Source organism: Lissotriton vulgaris, chromosome 1_1 (assembly GCF_964263255.1).
Source record: "Lissotriton vulgaris chromosome 1_1, aLisVul1.2, whole genome shotgun sequence".
In the NCBI taxonomy this organism is placed as follows: domain Eukaryota; kingdom Metazoa; phylum Chordata; class Amphibia; order Caudata; family Salamandridae; genus Lissotriton; species Lissotriton vulgaris.
In genome coordinates this window covers 1,387,150,420-1,387,167,565 of record NC_141685.1, presented here as the reverse complement: position 1 = coordinate 1,387,167,565, position 17,146 = coordinate 1,387,150,420, and the positions used below count along the sequence as shown (strand labels likewise).

The window sequence follows — 17,146 nt, the reverse complement described above, 5'->3', positions numbered from 1 at the left end:
CCTCTCAAAAGGGTGCTGACCCAACAACAAGAGACCCTCCAATACGTTAATTGACCATGTAGACTTACGCTTTGCATCAGACCCACAATCCAAACGAGTTGTCAGATGAAAAATTATCTCTAAATGTGCAGAATCTGAAATAATATGCCTTAGCCTCTTGCGCACTACATGGAAGTGGAAGCTGAACACAAAAGCCAGCTTTGTTTACAAAGCACTATTACAATCATTTTCACTTTTTAAAGTGGGAGGAGATGTAAACCTATCCTACTTATCGAAACCATTGAAGAAAGGTCCCACTTTCAGCGTTTAGAATGGGTAAAGGATCAAAACTGATTAAAGGCTCAAATTAAACGCAGTGAAAATTACCATTTAAAATCAGCTTTCCAAACACAAAACGATATCAGATGCAAAATAAATACCGGTCACAAGAAAACATGTACAAATAATTAAAACGCACATCACTGAAGCAAGAGCTTAAAATATCAGTGATAAAAACGACAAGGATAGAACACTTGTTTACAGGTAGCACACCACCTACCTCTTCCCCCTATTAAAATCCGGGAATCGAAAAGCATTAAAGCAGAGAGAAAAAACATACAAAGTTAATGAGTTAGTTCTTTTCTAAGGCCATCACTTCTTTGTTCATCACCAAACCATGTTACCATCTGTTAGATTACAAACTACAGGAAAGATAAATTAGGTTCAAGAAGGCCACACACATAGCTCATGCAATGTCCTCTTACTGTCCTGATGTATAGCTGAATAATTACTCTTAACAGGATCTAGCTACCAGAAAAAGTTAATGGTAAATGTTCTGGGTTTGAAACTAGGGTTCATTTGGACAACCCAGGAAATGTCTGGTATTCAACATAAAAAGCGTCATTGTTTATTGTGATGCAACCAGTGATTAATTTTGATCCAGGTGTTTGTCGCTGGGGACCATTGGCACAAAGTTTTGGGGACCGGCTCCTATTTTTTCACAATCATCATTTATGGAGAGAAAGAGTGGAAAAACACACAAAGGTGAAAGAATGAAAAACATCCCAAAAAAAGAAAGCAGGAACCTGCAAGAGTGAGATTAAGGGGCAAGGAGTGTCAAGTAGTTGGGCAAAGAGGCAGCAAATTGCAGTCTTCGTGTTGGTTTGTTAACTTTTAATAGCACTGGCAACAGGCTTCAGCGCAGAGGTTTGGGTATCAGCACCCATTATTTCACAGATTAGAACACTGGAATATTGGGAGCTCCTTTGAAAACAATGAAGTTGCTCAAGTTGCTCAAGGGTAAAAATTGCTGGTATAAGCCTTCTGCCAATGCTTGTCTTTCTGTTTTTCCCTTTTTATTAATTTAGAGAATTCAATCTTTAGTGAGTGGAATGTTCTAACAGCCTTATACCCTTCTATCTAGGCTACAACGGTTGTTAAACACCGTCTCCTTTGTGATAGGCCATAGCCGACTCAGGTTCAGGGCCTTTAACAACGAGTGTAGCCCTCGGCAGTAGGCTATATTAAGCACAGTGTGCAAATATCGTCACGCTTTCATAAAATAAATTCATGATGTCTTGGAAGTGCGTCTGTCTGCATTGTCACAGCTGCAGCAATCAGAAAAGAGACATAGTGTGACAGGCAGACCATTCTGAGCAAAACCAGCAACTCCTTGCTCTATGCTTTCAAACTTAACTTCAGATTCACAGATTAAACTGGAAAGATCGCATTTCTCTTCAGAAAACATAGATATTCACATTCCTTGTAACGCACCTCTGCTCAAGGTTCCCTTGTAATGAAATGTTCCTTTTTTATCACTTTAAGGTCTGTTTCTAGATGACCATTGCTCAGAACAAATCTTCTACAACTATACTAACGTACATTGTAAAAACATTTGTTCAGGTCACAATATTTCAGGTTCGTGAGAACTAGAAACTTACTCTATTTCTGCAAGGAGTCACATTTAATGGCCACAGCCTGTGTTTGGTGGCTCATTGCATGAGCAATATTCATTTAGACAGTACCAAGTCAGTAGGCAGATTTTCAGCAAAGCTCCTCCATTAGTCCCAGTAGACATTTCCAAATACCTTACTTATGTCACTAAAAAAAGATTGTACCAGCTGAAAATGTCACTTTAGATGTTGCTTTGTGTCATCCATGTCCTGACATTGCATGCATTTACACCAATGCAGTCTTCGAAATCTTTAGTTTACATGGTATTATGCACATTCTATATGAACTAGATTAAACGAAATTATTTTATACCTACGATTTATCGATGTAGCTCTGGTCACTCGACATCCTCAGCATTCGCTACCCGTGAGCTTAATACTAGGCCTGGGAGTAATTTGAATTACTCCAACATAATTCGGTAATTCTGTGTTACTCCTGTGAAGCGTAATTATCGATAGTAACACCATGACACCATGTCGTCTAATTGATTCTCCCATGCTTGGAAACAATGCAAGAGTGCGAACGCTCACTTTCGCTGGCGAACACGAACATCCATTGGTCATTCGAGAACCCAGACGGCAGTAGCATAAATGGAGGTGGTCTTGAAGCAGTATTTCAAATTGATTTTCTACACATGCAGCCTGAAAATACACACGAAATGAATTTTCGAGCTGACATTTTACCCAAACTGAAAGTTTGGGTATTCATTCAGCACGAAGTGCACTTAAAAAACACAAAAAACAGTTAGGAAGTGTTAGAGAGACTGGGAGGCTACTCCACATACAGTAGCAAATTCCTCTTGCTGCCATGAAGTCTCTTCTCTTTGCTTTGTCCGGGCCTTGGTCACTTTTGAAGTGGATTTTGGAAGGAAAGCCTTACTGTCTTTCTCTTTGCTGCAATCTCTGCTGTATCCATACCACTGGAATCTTGCCTTTTTTGGAAGAAATTAGTGAATTCAGTGCAGCTCTTTGGAAAAAAAAGTTTGTTGTTTAAAGGAGATGCACCAGGGCTTTTTGTTCCTTTTTTTGTATCTTCCCATGTCAAATAGGATTAACTTTTTAAAGAACAAATAGAAATGTTTGCATTTTTTGATAGTGTAGGCCTAAGGCTACATTAAATATACATTTTCTCAATTTTTGTATTTTTTTCAATTATATTCTTATTTGTTTACCGTTTTACAAAGATGTTGTTTTACTATGTGAGGGCTAGTCTGCACTGCACTAGGGCTTGGATGTATTTCTAATGTATGTTTAGTTCACAACCTCACTGCTGTTCTATTTGCTTTTGAAAAACATTCAAGGGGTTGTGGATGTCTCTGGATTAAATGCAAAGTAGGTTAATATTTTGTTTAGTCTGCATGTGCCTGTTGCTGGTATATATTTTTGAATTTGTTTTGCTAGTATCTATGCTTCCCAATGCCACAGGCTGCCATGTTCTTTGTTCTCTATGCCTTTTCTTTTCTGGCCATGCGGTGGTGGCCACTTTGTGTACCCATTTCTGTGTAATGTTGTGATGTGAAAAAATAGTTTATGTTTTTGGGTGCACATCTGTTAAGCATTTGGGATGATGATGACAAATTCACTTGTGGTACATTGGTTAGATTCTTATTGCCAATGTTTCACAGATGATTTTTATTGTTATTTTGCTTGTGGTTGCTGCAGAAGACATCACCCACAGTATAGAGGTTCCTAAAGGAATCAGCTGACAGCTACTCTGAAGTCCTCCCCTGCTAAGTGCTACTGGTGCTAAGTGCTTACTTATGGTGTTAAGAAGATTTCTCAAACTGAAAGAATGTTAGGATATAAGGATGAGTGTGAGCAGAACGGGCCTATATTGACAATTATGTTGATTGCTGCCCGGTTGGCGATAGCTAGAGCCTGGATCTCTCCTAAACCCCCTACTGAGATGGAATGGTGGTTAATTCTTAAAGAAACTGGGGAAAGGGAAAGAGCGCTGGCTACAGCTACGGAAGTTCAAGCGCTGTAAAAATATAGGTCCGTCTGGGGCGATCTGGAAGAGCTCTAAAACATCTGCTCAAAGACAGCTAATCGATATAATGGCTATATTAACACATAGATTGGAAATGGCTCAGAAGAAATCCCATCATCGTGGGTATTTGGTCTTGGGTTTTTTTGTTGTTTTTTTACCCTCTCATTTTCTTACTTACTTTTTGTTTTCTATGGGCTTGTTTTTTAATGATGCTTTGTTTATGTATATTTGGCTGGACTGTATGACTGTACTTCTTTTTGACAATAAAAAAAATATTTCCCAAAATAAGGAGGTTCCAGTCAAGAAAGTAGCTAGTGGAGAGGAGAAACAGCAAATTGCTAGTGCCACCACTGGCACTAGCGCTGACCTTTTTAGGAACATACCTGCTGCAGCCTCTTCTAGACAGAAAGAAAACGAGATTACTGCATCAATGGCACTGCCACGTTAAAAACCTAAGGCCATGCCTCTCAGTACTGAAGTGACTGCAGGTATGGAGAGCAGTGAATCTGAATTGGAAGCTTCCTCAAAGACTTGCAAGTGAAGAAGCTGATGAGGATGACGATGAGCTACTGATCATAACGGTTTAAGAGTGGCACAGAGGACGTACAGATCACCTCTGTTCTTTAGGCTTTGGCACAATAGGAAAACCCTCTTTGCCAGTTTGAGACTTCTGTGCAATTAGTCCACATGAAGATAACATTGCAATATGCTTCGTTTGCCAAAAGAAAGATTTTCGCTGTAAAACAGGTGGGCACTTTGGCACTGGAGGCCAATGTTCCATTTGAAAAAGCAACACACAATCATGAAGAAGAGTACCTCAAAAGTAGTGCTGCTGTGTAGTGATGGAAGGAGGAGGAGAGAGAAGAGGAGAGTGGCTGCAGCAGGATCATGCAGATGAGCCCTCTAAGCCTCCCTCATAGTAAAAAACCCTCAATCGCAACATCCTCAGAGTGGCATATGGTGAAGCAAGATATCACAACTCCCACCACAAAGTGCCCAGGCAGCATGCCTGCTATTTGTGCCAGTAGGTTGCTTGTGGCAGTAGTACCACTAGAAAAACCGTCTACTATTTTGGCTATGCTTACCAAGGAGGTGCTGTACCACCGGAACCCTGAAAAGGACTGTTTCTACAACAGGAAGCTTGCTAAAACGTTAGCGCTTGATCTCCTCCCTTTTTCTTTTGCGGAAGAAGTGGGCTTTCTTTCAAAGGGGTGTCCATGGAAGATGTGTGCAGGGCTGCTACGTGGTCTTCCCCACATACCTTCATGTCCCATTACCGCCTCCAGGTTAGGGGTGGGGGTTCTGTTTCTTTTGTCTCTTCTGTTTTGTCTGCGGGGGTTCCTTGAGAGGTTATCCTTTTGGTTACTATACCTCTGTATATTAAAGTGTGTTTTTCACTACACTGATGGTGTGGTCTGTTTTCCTTACATGACGCTGATTGCTTTGGTATCGGCTCATATGTGAATACTGTGGCGAGGAAGAAAGGACAAGGAGGTAATGCCCCGGTAACTTACCGGTAATCTTCATTACTCCGAGTCCATGTCTTCCTCGCCACAATATAGTTTCCCTTCCCTCCCGGCCCTGGTGGTGGCTTCATGTATGCGGCTTGGTTCTTCAAGTCGTGTTGATGATTCTGTATCCCTTTATGGGATTGGCTGGAGCCACTGGGGGCCATCTTGGAGGAGGGAGAGGGAGACTAGAGCGCTGTTTTTTTATGCTTGGAGTTCTGTGTGGAGCCAGAGGCTTATATGTGAATACTGTTGCGAGGAAGACATGGACTCGGAGTAATGAAGATTACCGGTAAGTAACCGGGGCAGTAGCTCATCCTCTCAAAAATTTGAATATGATTGACAGAGATCATCATCTAGCAACGGTGACTGCACCTGGTAAATGGCAATATTTTTACAGCCTCACTTTAACCCTAGTTTTTTTGAAAAAAATTCTGAGCAAATTTGTGCCTAATCACTAAAGGAATGGAAGTTGGAACAGGTCACATCAGATCCATGTTTAGCGACAATTCAAACACCAGGTTTTGCTGTAGACACCACAGTGTTTTCTATTGCACTTCTACAATAAAATATATTTATTTCAACGAATGCAAAAAATAGATACCTTAATTTGGCTACACAAAAGTAATGTGTTTGGAAGCTTTTGTGAGGACCAAACAGTTTTCGAATGAAGCATTTGTAATCTTGCAACACAATTTAATAGTGAGATTTGCTTATTACTGCATCAATTCTGATTGCAATTGATTGGTAGAGGCTCCATATTTCTCAATGATTCATTGTTTGGTATTTGCACATGTGAGCAGGTGTCTTGTGGTATAAATTCTTGTCCCACATTTGAGTTCCATGGTTGAGTCACAAACAGTATTTGCCTCATCTGTTGCATTTGAGCAAATTACTCTATTTTGAAAAATGCTCAAAACATTTGAGGGGGATGTGGCAGAATAGAATTTGGCATAAACATAAGACTGGATAGTGTTTCCCTAACACCTATAGGTTTGCAACCATAAAGTATCTTCAGTTGTTGCACATTCACATTCTTTTCTAATGGATCAGCCTCCAATTCTAATTCTCAACAGGCTTGCGATAAGGACAGTTCTATTCTCCTTTAACAGCTTTTTATGTATTTTGTAGTCAGCTTGTATTTATTTAATAAAAGACATTTTTCTATACAATCTAATTGTATAGATAATGTGTGTTTTAAAGTTTTTTTGTTGGATATAACATTTAAGATATTTAATACAAGGTTACAAAATATTTACGCTTATTTTTCAGACACCAGAACTTTTATTGCTCCTGTTTATCCCTCTCCATATTATTTATGTGTTAAAGTTGTTTTGTTGGATGTAACATTTAAGATATTTAATACAAGGTTACAAAATATTTATGTTTTTAAAAATGTAAGCACTATACCAAAATTGTAAAATGTTATTAGACCTTTGTTGTGATATATATATATATATATATATATATATATCTATATATTCACCATTCCGTCGCTTCCACCTCGCTCTGGAGTTACAGCCAGCCAGGGTAAACAGCACTCGGACACGGACCAGTCAAGTTTCGTTTTCGTTTATTTAGTGCAGGTAAAGTCCATGACGTTTGTATATATATGTATCCTTCCCAAACGTGACCTTTAAGCGGGGCGCACAGCTGCTGGTTCGGCTATGGGGGGTCAGGCCACATGCCCCCGAAATAAGAGCCAACAAGAAGAATACGCCGAACTCCCAGAAGTGTAATTAAATCCTTTTATATTTGACACACAGCAAGCTTTCAGTCTTTAAAATGCCGCAAGTGCCACTATGCGTTTCAACTTCCGTCTTCCTCAGGTGGCACTCGCTCATCACTCGCTGTTTCACTCGCCGCGCCTTTTGGCTGATACTAAGCATTTTGGGAATTGTAGTCCCGATATTGAAACACATGGGAGTCTGTTAAGTACATCTTCATTATAGCTGAGTGCTTTTATTTCCCACATGTTCCTTAATGTTGCCTCGGCTTATTATTAATGTCACACTTCTGCGCCCTTCCTCCTCTCCTAACACGGGCCGCATCGGTATTGTTTATTCATAAGGACCCTCCTCACCTTTTAACATCAGATGAGGAAGTCCTTTCCTCAGAGACAAACACAGCGGGATTATGAAGTTGGATTCCTCTAGTCTCCTAGTCTTCAAATGCTAAGTGCATCCCACAGAAGATTTGTATCTCCTCGCATGTTCAATGAGTGGTAAACCACCGAGTGCCGCCGCTTATATATTCTTCCCAAGCGTGACCTTTAAGCGGCGCGCACAGCTGCTGGTTCGGCTTTGGGGGGTCAGGCCACATGCCCCCGAACAGCGAGTGATGAACCAGTGCCACCTGAGGAAGACGGAAGTTGAAACGCGTAGTGGCACTTGTGGCATTTTAATGACAGAAAGCTTGCTGTGTGTCAAATATAAAAGGATTTAATTACACTTCTGGGAGTTCGGCGTATTCTTCTTGTTGGCTCTTATTTAGGGGGCATGTGGCCTGATTTATCACATACATTTAAAAATATATTACACATAGAAAATGCATTTGTCTCAGAATAGTGTTGATCAAAATGCACAATCACACCCTTCTTTTGAACGATGATGTCTTCCACTGTAGTGGGGCTGCGCCTTGCATTTATACATTGTTAAGTTAGCATGAGCTTCTTAGAAGTTTAAACACCTTTTTGCTCTTTGCTTTCTTTTGCACATGGCACACACGTTAGGCTGAGAGTTTTGCTTCACATGAGAATAATAACTTGTTTTTCCACATTGCTAGACTTGCTTCCTAAGCATAGTCTGAACAGTGAGCGCCGAGATCTTCAAGGTTATCAACACTGTTGCTTTTGTTCAGCGCACGTTCTAGACATAACATATATGCAGCTGCAGACAGCTCAGATACAGGCGCCTTTAATAATACACTGTGTAGGCATGATTGAACACTCTTGGAGAACATTTATATTCTGAGAGCTTGTGCTGAACTCAATGTGATTCACTCTTGCTAAACTCTGAGGTATGGGGTCGCATATGCATGCCTAAGAGACCTTCTGTAGTTATAAAATAACCTACTAGCAAGGGAGGGTGAAATATAGGTATATATTTAACCTGTTTCCCTTTAGCATTATAACATGCTTTCTCCCTTTGTATTTTATGGAATAGAAACTATGCTGACAATCTTATTTCTGATCATATGTCTGCTTGTATTAGCTAAGATGCTGCACCTGAGAACACAGCGTTGAAATAAATATTTTAAACTTGCTCGTGTCTCCCTTTACTCCCTGTTCTTGACTGGTATGAGAGTATAACGAAAGAGTGCTCATGTTTCCCACCTTACCTGAGATATCCTAAGTCGCATGGTCTGAGTTATCTATTCATTGGTGACTTTGCTATAGGACGAAGAGCTAATGTGACATTGATGCTAGTCTGGTAGGGGATTTTTGGTACTAAGGTGAGTTTTGGTACACCCTAATTCACTGAGGTCCGGAGTCTCTGTGCACAGTTCTGTGACTGAGCAGAATCCCTGCAACACCACTGAATAGGTCTGCAAGGGATGAACTGGGTCATGACATGGGAGGGCTGGGTATATTTCTTCTCTACCCTTTCTTTTCAACTGATAGCCCAGTCTATGGACAGCCCATCCACGAGCAGCAAATATTGACCTTTTGCTAGAGCATTTTTGCATGTGGAGCAGATAATCCATGCATTCATCTTAAATGTTATTGTAATTCTTTCCTTTATTTTCCACACACACATTTTGTAATACAAAGAGAGTCTCTGTTCTATGTTCCTCACATTGTTGTCAGCAAATGTAAAGTTTGGAGTACAATGAAAGATATATAACAATATTCATTCCATTGCTGTCTGCAATTACAAAGTGCAGACATCAATTATGCAGAAATGCGTGCATTATGTCACTGTGCTTCTTTCTTGTCACTGTGGGTGTTGTGTTTCTTCCTTGCCACTGTGAATTAGGTTACTGTGTTGGTTATGCTACTGTATTCTCCTTGTCTCTGTGTGAGTTATGTTACTGCGCTCCTTTCATGTGAGTGTGTGAGTTATGTTGCTGTTTCTTCCATATGACTGTGTGAGTTATGGCACCGTTTTTCTTCCATGTCACTGTGTGATTCATGTTCCTGTATTCAATCTATGCCGATTTGTGAGTTATGTTACTGTGTCCAAAGAAACTGCGTGAATTATGAAGCTTTGTTCCTTCTGTGTCACGGTATTACTGGGCTTCATGTCACTGTGTGGTGTGTTGCTGTGTTTCTTCCTTGTCCCTGTGTGAGTTATGTTACTGTGTCCAATAAGACTACATGATGTACCTTCAATGTCACTTTTGTGAGTTATGTACTATGTTAAATCTCACCGTGTGAGTGTTACTGTGCCCCATCTAACTGTGAGTTTTAGTTTTATGTGCCATGTTCCACTGCCCCCTACCGATGGGATGAACGGGGCAGCATGAACCTCTCTTACTCTTACTCAGCGTCCACAATGGTTTTTCTACTCTTCATTTCACTTATTTAAAGACATTTTCGTCAAACTCGCTTAGGCTTGACCACAGTTCCCCTTATTAAAAGGTGAGGTTCTTTTGTGAACCTATGCTAAGAAGGTTCATGACATTACGATTATTCAGGAAGTAACCACTTTTTTCAATACTATTCCAAAATATCAATGTAGGAAGATGGTTAATAAAGCATCATTAATATTTTTAAAAGGGCTCTTTTTTTCAGAAAGCAATTTTGATTAGGGCAATTTGTTTTAAATATATTTTTAACAGAATGATTTAAGTCAAAAAGTAAAATAACATTTACAATAGAGTCGGATGATGTTGAGTTTGAATCTGTGCGATAAATAGGAAAAATGTGCTGGAATAAAATGATGTATTTATTATTCAGGAAAAATACATGTTCGCTCTGGTACAGTGTGCTGCTGACTCCAAGGTAGGCTACCGGTCCCCGGGGACTTGTTTCTGATGATTGAAACAGCTGTTTCTGTAGTTTAAAATAAAATATCCATAGCATTTTCTCACTTGACAGATGCCAGTGAAACCTTGGTTCTGTTGTGCGAGAAGAAAGCAGATGTTTAAAAGTATCATATTTATAACAATATCCAACATGACTTCGGCTTACCTGCGGGTATGATTGGCTGCAAGTTTATATTTCTATGATGACATTTCTACTGTTTCTTGGAGTTGAAAAAACCGCATCTGGCTTTATTTTTGTGCACGCATGCACAATCCTTAAGTCCAGTATTGATTAGGCATGGGCAAAGATTTTGTTACTCTAGTGTAATCTTGCATAATTTCTGGCATTTCGTGATACAGTTGTTATGAGAGACTCATAAAATTGCGCCATTATGCCACATTGTGTCATTTCAAGCCAATTGAGGTAAAAATCCTATCACTTGAGCACAGGAACAACACCAACGAACAGATTGTGAGTGGCTTTTGTTCTGTGGCACTGTGCTTTTTGCGCTATTTTTGTAGCTCCTTCATTTTTATTCCATGGTGAAATATAGCGTTCATGCCAGATTTTCATTTTGAGTGACTTCGCGTAATTAAGCAAAAATGAAATTACACATATTTCGCTCAGCCGTGGTATTGATAGGTGAATGTTTTCTCTACATATTGGAAAACGCACTTTGGCACAGCTTGTGAGCACCTTTATGTTAGAAGCGACTGCTTGCTAGTTACTGGCATATGTTGGGATTTTTAAACTGGTAGGAAAGACTTTCAGGGGCTCTTTTCCTGCGCTGTAAGCGGGCATCAAACAGATGGTGAGGGCATGGCAGACGCCACATAGCAGGGAGTTCTCAAGAGTAGTGTGGCTTAGGTGGTCCCTATCTATCATATGCTCAGGAAGGGCCCACTGTTTGGGAGTAGGGAGCAAAACCCTGATCACAAGTGAGGGCTAGTTATGCTAAAAATGGCATGATCACAACTGAATGCTGGGACCCCAGACAGGGATCTGTCTGGAGATGCAAGAACAGCGTTCAAGGGTGGTACAGTTCAAATGAAAGACAGCACATGGGCATGTACCACAGCCAAGTCTGATCAGAAGGATGGGGATACACCTGAGTGATAGAATTTAAAGCAGTAGACTTGCATCCCTTCCAGGGATCCCTCTACAATAAAAGATCATTTCTTGGCTGGTGCTGCTCAAATAGAAGACAACACACATTTGAGATGAAAAGTGAAGTCTGATATTTCTCAAAGCGAGCCCTTTGCGCTTTTGTGATGAAGACTTAAGGCTGGTACCGTTCAAAGGGAGCTCTCAGTACATGTCTGGTCACAAGTGATGGTTGATACCACTCAGAAGAAGGAGGGTGCACACACATAATTACAACTGAAGGCTAGCATCTCTCGATGGGAAGATGCTAAACATGCATGATAACAAGAGAGGGGGTAATACAGCTCTTAGATTACATGGTATGCAGTTGAATACTTCTACTGTTCAAAGGTTGCAAGGAAGCTTAGAATAAGCTTTTCTTCAGATCTGTAAAAAGACAACAGGGTTGAAATGCTTCAAACTTATTGTTCAATTTAATACTGAGTTATGTAGAAGTAAACATCTGGTGGGTGTCCCTCTTCCAGTGGAGCTGGAACCCTGCACTCGGTCCTGCACTCGGTCCTGCTCCTGGACACACCCATGGACCCTTCACACGCAACTCATGCAAGTATGACGGCACCAACACTATCTCCTCATCCACTAACACCAAACAGATTTCTGACACCAACCACCTAAAATGCATCCTGCTCAACACCCGCTCGGTCCACAGACACGCCATCGACCTCTGGAATCTACTAGACACCATCTCTCCGGACGTCGCCTTCCTAACTGAAACATGGATGAACGCCTCCTCTGCCCCAGACATCACCATTGCCATCCCGGAAGGCTACAAGATCATCCGAAAAGACCGCACCCACCATACAGGAGGAGGCATCGCTATCGTCCACAAGAATTCCATCCGCATCTCAACCAGCTCAGACGTCAACCTCGCTAGTGCCGAGCACCTTCACTTCCAGATCCACACCGACCCCAAGACCACACTCAGAGGCACCCTCCTCTACAGACCACCAGGACCCCGTGCACAATTCAGTGAAGACATCACGGACTTTATCACCCCACACACCCCCCCCCTCCGAGGACTACATTCTATTGGGAGACCTCAATTTTCACCTGGAAAAGAGCAACGACCGCAACGCCACAACCCTTCTGGACAATCTCGCCAACCTCGGACTTAAACAACTTGTTAATACCCCTACTCACTACGCAGGTCACACACTCGATCCTATCTTCACCTCCAGCAAACATATCTCCTTCAGTCACACCACAGCTCTCCATTGGACGGACCACAGCTGCGTTCACTTTACCTACAAAAAGACCACAACCCACAACCATCCTCAACCTACTCTGCGAAGAAACTGGAACAAAATCACCATCGACCAGATTACCTCATCGCTTCTTCAAAACCCCCCCGCCCACTCCTCGAACCCCAACCAAGCAGCCATTAACCTCAATCAATGGCTAACCAACAGCGCCGACATCCTAGCACCTTTGAAAAAGCGTCAAATCAAACTAGGCAACAAAAACGCATCCTGGTTCAACGATGATCTTAAGAAATCCAAGAAACACTGTCGCTCCCTTGAGAAGGCCTGGAAAAAAGACCCAAACACCAGCACCAGGGACGCCTTCAAAAACGCCACCCGCATACACCACCAACTGATCCGGACCGCCAAGAGAGCCGCATTCAAAGACCGACTAGACAACAACGCCCACAACAGCAAGGAATTATTCAACATCGTCAAAGAGTTTACCAACCCCACTGCCAACTCCAACGACATCACCCCCTCTCAAACCCTTTGCGACTCCCTTGCTTCGTTCTTCCACGACAAAATTGCTGACATCCACAACAGCTTCGACAACCAACCCGAAGACCAACCCACACAACCTTCTACTGTACCTTCACCCCCCTTGAACATCCTTAATGACTGGAACCCAATCTCCACGGAAGACACCATCAGACTGATGAACTCCATCCACTTAGGATCCCCCATAGACCCATGCCCTCACCACATCTTCAACAAAGCAGACTCCATCATAGCACCACACCTCCGAGACGTCATCAACTGCTCCCTCAACTCCGCCACCTTCCCGGAAAGCTGGAAACACGCCGAACTCAGCGCCCTTCTGAAAAAACCCACAGCTGACCCCATCAAACTCAAAAACTACAGCCCCATCTCGCTCCTCCCATTCCCGGCCAAAGTCATCGAGAAAGCTGTCAACAACCAGCTTGCCGCCTTCCTCGAAACCAACAAATCCCTCGACTCTTCACAGTCCGGCTTCCGAGCAAAACACAGCACCGAGACCGCACTCATCGCAGCAACAGACGACATTCGAACTCTACTGGACAATGGAGACACAGTCGCCCTCATCCTCCTCGACCTCTCCGCAGCCTTCGACACAGTTTGTCACAGCACCCTGCTACAACGTCTCAGAAACATCGGAATCCAAGGAAAAGCACTCGAATGGATCACCTCGTTCCTTGCCGGAAGAACTCAGAGAGTCCGCCTCCCACCATTCAAGTCAGAGGCCACTGAAGTCATTTGTGGCGTGCCACAAGGATCTTCACTCAGCCCCACCCTCTTCAACGTATACATGAGCCCCCTCGCAGCCATCGCACGCCAACACAACCTCAACATCATCTCCTACGCTGATGACACTCAACTAATCCTCTCACTCACCAAAGACCCCAACACCGCCAAAACCAACCTACATGAAGGAATGAAAGAAGTAGCCGAGTGGATGAAGCACAGCCGTCTGAAACTGAATTCAGACAAAACAGAAGTCCTTATCTTAGGTACCTCCCCCTCCGCCTGGGACGACTCTTGGTGGCCAGCGGCCCTTGGAAAAGCTCCCATCCCGACGAACCACGCACGGAACCTGGGCGTCATCCTGGACTCCTCACTCTCGATGACCAGACAAGTCAACGCCGTTTCATCATCTTGCTTCAACATTCTCCGCATGCTCAAAAAAACATTTCGCTGGATCCCCACCGAAACTAGAAAAACGGTCACCCACGCACTGGTTACATGCCGACTGGACTACTGAAACACCCTATACGCCGGTACCACCGCAAAACTTCAGAAAAAACTCCAACGCATCCAGAACGCAGCAGCCAGACTCATACTAGACATCCCACATAAAGACCATATTTCTGGTCACCTGAAAGACCTCCACTGGCTCCCTGTCAAAAAACGGATAACATTCCGCCTCCTAACCCACGCACACAAAGAACTTTACGAAATCGGACCCGAATGCCTCAACACACGACTCTCCTTCTACACCCCCTCCCGCCAGCAGCGCTCTTCCAACCAAGCCCTTGCTGCTGTACCTCACATCAACAAAACCACCATGGGAGGAAGATCCTTCTCCTACCTGGCTGCCAAAACATGGAACTCACTGCCCATTCACCTTCGCCTCACTCAGAACCACCTAGCATTCAGAAAGCAACTTAAAACGTGGATATTCGACCAGTAATTCCCCACTCCTCTTCAAGCGCCTTGAGACCCTCTGGGTATGTAGCGCGCTATATAAATTCATTGACTTGACTTGATTGAGGGTGCTATCATTGTTACATCACTTAAGTCATAGGGATAGTGAAAACGTCAAGTGTTATACAAGGAACAAGTGCAGCCAATAAGCAAAGCCCATTCAGCAGGAGTATGGTAAGGGTGTATGTAGTATGTAGGCAGTGGTGCTTTCTGGAGCACACTGTCGCAAATATTACTAAAGCATGGCATTGTAGGATATTGTCATTTATAGGCAGTACATTTTCCATTTAAATCAACAATAAATTTGCACAGACATGCAAGTGTACTAAAAAAACGATATATATCACACGATAAATATTATGAGGAAATTGGTTTTCAGCTCAAATTGAGTATTTGCGCATCACCCAGTAAAGAGGATTGATTTGTTTTGACCTTATTGGGATCTGTGTTTCTTTCACACTTCAGAATTACCACAATTTGCTTCATTTGTGCTTTCTTAACTGCTGATATATTTTTAAATAACTATACAGTTAACATACGTTTATTTGAAATCTTTTGACTGTTAAAAAATTGACATCGTGTAGCATTTCTTTGACACTCCTTGTACCCCAGTAAGATTATCACATCCTTCAATTTACAAAATCCTCTCGTTTTGCAATCAGAGTAAGAAAACCTCTTGACGCAGTGGTGTAGTGGTGAGAGAGGCTGGGGGCTGGTCACTTTTTTTTGGGGGGGGGGCAGAAAACGCAAGGTAAGTTTTCTTTTTTTTATAATGTATTCTCCCTCGTCCTTGTCTGTCGCCTTCTCACCCGCTCATCGTCATCTGTCACCTCCACCATCGCTCATCGTTGTCTGTTGCCTCCAACCCCAGCTCTTTCCTGGAGTCCATCAGTGGGCACCAAACTCAGGGATTTCACCAGGCAGGAACATCTCTAGCTAAGCCACTGCTTGAACGAGCACCAATGTGACCAGATAAAAAAAGGATTTAAAGATATCTGTATTTCTCATTAGCCTTCTGAATTCCATCATAGTTATTAGAGGGGTACGGTAGCCCCCAGTGCAACGCTACTTCCAGGCCCTACACTATCTTCTTCAATTAAGTGTGTAATTTTCCCCTAATTAGGACATCCTTAACTCTTCTTTCGTTCTTCCTCCTATGTAGTACTTAGCCTCAACTTGTCTACCAAAAAGTTGCTCATAGTTAAGTTTCAGCCTACATTGATGTGGCTTTGAAAAGCGATGCTTTCTCCTGCCAGGATTTAGTAAAAGCAGAGATTCACCCACACCCCGTGTTTTAAGCTCTTATAACATGTAAACGCAGCATTAATGGATAGCGTCACTGCAGTAGCATAAACAGAAGGCCGGCTCATGCTGATGGAGTTAAAGCATGTTTGATGAGCAAATGTCATTGCTTATTTATTATTATTTATCCCTTGTTAAAAATTAAGATGCTAAATGACAACGTTCCTATTCTTGTGCTGGTGCCATTGCACAGCTCCATCAAACATTTCAAGTAACATAAAGAAAGAAGAATTGTATTAAGTATCTATATATTTTAGCTAAGGCTACCAAACTAAGGGCCCGATTTTGATTGCGGGCGGACTTATGTCTGCCTGCTCGCCACCCTATTGGGGATTGGGACCGCCCGGTGGCCCCAACATAGGTATTTTGATGCAACCGCCACCACGGGAGCTGCAGCACCCGCCGCAATGCAAAAAGGGACAATTTACATGTCCCTACACTACGTGGCAGGCACCATTCAGTGCCTGTAACATGGTGCAGAGGTTTGTAAGGGGGAACCCTAGGTGCGCCCCAGGTCCCACATCTGGGGGCCAGGAGGAAAGGGGGACCACTACGGGCCCCCAAATTCCCTTTCTGCCAGCCTTCTCAAGGCGGCTTAACCGACATGAAAGGCCGGTGGAAAGAGACATTGTAATCCCTACAGTGGTGCCTGGCAGGCTTCGCTAACATCCAAGGGATTACAAGCCCCTCCACTGCACTGGCAGGCTCAAGGAGCCCATCGGATGCGTGGCCCTTGGACTTTCCGACCGCCGTCACCCCGCCCGCCATTGTAATATGGCAGGCAGAAACATGTCTCTGATGGCGGGGAGACCACCACCAACAGCCTGTCGGTGATGGTCTCTCCGCATCATAATCTG

At 42.8% G+C, this 17,146-nt stretch overlaps 1 protein-coding gene across 2 annotated transcripts in view; it reads right to left on the bottom strand.

Moving 5' to 3' along the window:
- The window catches only part of CADPS2 (calcium dependent secretion activator 2), a 2,357,592-nt gene that overhangs the window by 516,445 nt on the left and 1,824,001 nt on the right, over positions 1 to 17,146 (bottom strand). The window lies entirely within an intron of this gene.